Genomic DNA, 2,945 nt, shown 5'->3' with positions numbered 1-2,945 from the left:
TACATGTCACGCACCCTTAAAGCAGGCCCTGGATTCCAAGAGAAATGCAAGAAGTTATCACAATGCCAGGTTTGTGGAATATGTCTAGGAATTTATAGTCTAGGTATAAATGAAACATGTGCATGAAACAGGCTGAGCTCTTCTGTATAAAGAGCATCTAAGTGTCTGAATACTGCAACCACAGCAAGTAGGACGTTTATTGCATACCTATTTATTTTGTTGTTTGCTTTTTAGTTTATTTTTCAATAAGCTATTTCACTGGTAATGAGCATAAAAGGCACAAGTGGATGTTTATTTTTTTAAATAGGCTTTTAAGTTCTGTTTCTCAAAGAAATTGATGATGCACATGTAATTTGTGATGTGTTTGTCAGTGTTTACCATCTACATTGGGGCCATGGTGATTTCATGGACTGAAAACCAGAAGATGTCAGAATCTGCTGAAGAATTATCAGCATCCACTTCAACAGTTAATAGCTATTTTAAGAAAAATTGCTCAAAGACAATCATTTAACATGTACAGCTGTACAACTCTATCAAGCATAACTTTTCATTAAGATCAAAAGATTATGCTTATAAATTAATTTCACTTATTTTTGTGAACCCATGAAATGTGAAATAATAGCTATTAATGGGCTGGCTCTATTCACTGTAAAACTTTGTAAATAGTTAAAGTTTGCCACTTATATATCAGTATTATCATATACTGTAAGCAGAAATTCAATTAACTCCAATAATGGTTTAATAATTTAACCCAAATCATGGAATCAAAAATGAAGCTTTTGTAAGTTTTTTCTGACAAAGATGAAATATTTGGCCTTATTTTTAATCAACTTTACTGAAGTATAGTTTAAATATGATAAAATTCACCATTTTAATTGTATTGATGAATTTTGACACATATGATGCACCGCTGCCACAATAAAGATATAAAACATTTTCATCATCCCATACCATCTGCTATTAACCCTTAGTAGTCAAATTCTTGGCCCCAGAAAAACACTGACCTGCTGTCATTACAGATTAAAATTTTATATAAAGAGAGTTATATAATATATACTCTTTTGTATCTGAATTCTTTTACCCAGTATGACTTTTTGAGATTCATTTATGTTGTTGCATATTAAATTAGTTTGTTTTTTTGTTACCGAGTACTATTCTATTGTTTGAATATACCATGATTTTTTTAGCTATTTATCTGTTGACATGTGGGTATTTTCAATTTGGGACTATTATGATACAAGCTGGTATGATCTTTGCTGCTCAGATCTTTCTGTGAACATATGTTTTCTTTTAAATACCTAGGAGTGGGATTTCAGGGTCATGTGTTAAATGCATGTTGAATTTTATAAGAATCTGACAAAATATTTTCCAAAATATTTTCATACTCCTACAAGCAATGAATGCAACTTCTAATTGCTCTACATCTTTGCCAACACATAAAAAAATATTTTATCATTGTTTGAAATACATAGTTAGAGCTCATTGTGGTTTTAATTTTCATTATTCTGGTGACTAATTATGCCCAGAACATTTTTTGTGTGCTTATTGAACATTTATTTATCTATTTTGTGAAGTGTATTTTCAAATATTTTGCCAAATTTTGTTGGGTGTTTATCTATTCAGTATAAAGTTCAGTTTTTTGTTATAGCCTAGATATAAGTCCTTTATCATATAAATGTATTACAAATATTTTCCTAGTCTATGAAAATATAAAGTGGTTTATAATATATGCAAAGTGGTATGCAACTGCAACCATCATCATTATATAATTTAGAATATTTTCATCATCCCCAATGAAACTCTGTACCTATCAACAACCATACCCCATTTTTTTCTTCCCCATACTCTGGCAACCACTAATCTATTTTCTGTCTCTGTGGAGTTGCCTATTCTAGACATTTGATATAAATGGAATATTATAACATGTGGTCTTTTGTGATTGATATTTTTCACTTAGAATAATATTTTCAAGTTTATCCATGTTGTAGCATTTTTTAGTACTTCATTTATTTTTGTCTATATATATAAAAGCCAAGTGACCTGAATGGAGGAACGACTGAATGATCTGAATGACCAGAATGACTGGAACAACCAGTTGTTATGATGTTCACTGCGGCAGCCAACCAGCCAAATCGAGACCTTGATCTGCCACCCCCAAACCTCCTGCGGCCCCTCAACCTGGATGGCCCAGCCCCCCAATCCTGATTAGGGGTGGGGCTGGCTGGCCAACTGCCCGCGGCCCCTACCCCCAGCCAGCCCAGCCCCCAACCAGTTCCCCCCCACCCCAATCAGGGGTGGGGCCAGCAACCAAACTCTCACATACCCTCCCCCCCGCTGGCCCAGCCCATTCGGCCCCCATCGGGGTGGGCCAGCCAGACCCCACCTGTGCACAAATACATGCACCAGGCCTCTAGTTATCAAATAATATTTCATTGTATGGATATGCCACATTTTATTTATACATTTATCAATTAATAGAAATTTTGTGGTTTTTTTCCTACTTTTTGGTATTATATATGCTGCTGCTAAGAACAGACATGTAGCTGAAACCGGTTTGGCTCAGTGGATAGAGCGTCAGCCTGCGGACTGAAAGGTCCCAGGTTCGATTCCGGTCAAGGGCATGTACCTGGGTTGCGGGCACATCCCCAGTAGGAGATGTGCAGGAGGCAGCTGGTCGATGTTTCTCTCTCATCGATGTTTCTGACTCTCTATCTCTCTCCCTTCCTCTCTGTAAAAAAATCAATAAAATATATTAAAAAAAAAAAAAAGAACAGACATGTATAGTTTATATGTGGACATGTATTTTACTTTATTTGGGGAATATACCTATGAGGGAATTGCAATATGTTACTTCTCCGTTTACCATTTTAAGGAACTACCAAACTGGGTTCCAAAGAGGTTTCAGGGATTCCACTTTCTGAAAATATATCTGAAGAAATGCAAAA

Source organism: Myotis lucifugus, unplaced genomic scaffold, assembly GCF_000147115.1.
Source record: "Myotis lucifugus unplaced genomic scaffold, Myoluc2.0 scaffold_140, whole genome shotgun sequence".
Taxonomy (NCBI): Eukaryota; Metazoa; Chordata; class Mammalia; order Chiroptera; family Vespertilionidae; genus Myotis; species Myotis lucifugus.
The sequence above is the reverse complement of the archived record's forward strand: the minus strand, read 5'-3'. Positions refer to the sequence as shown.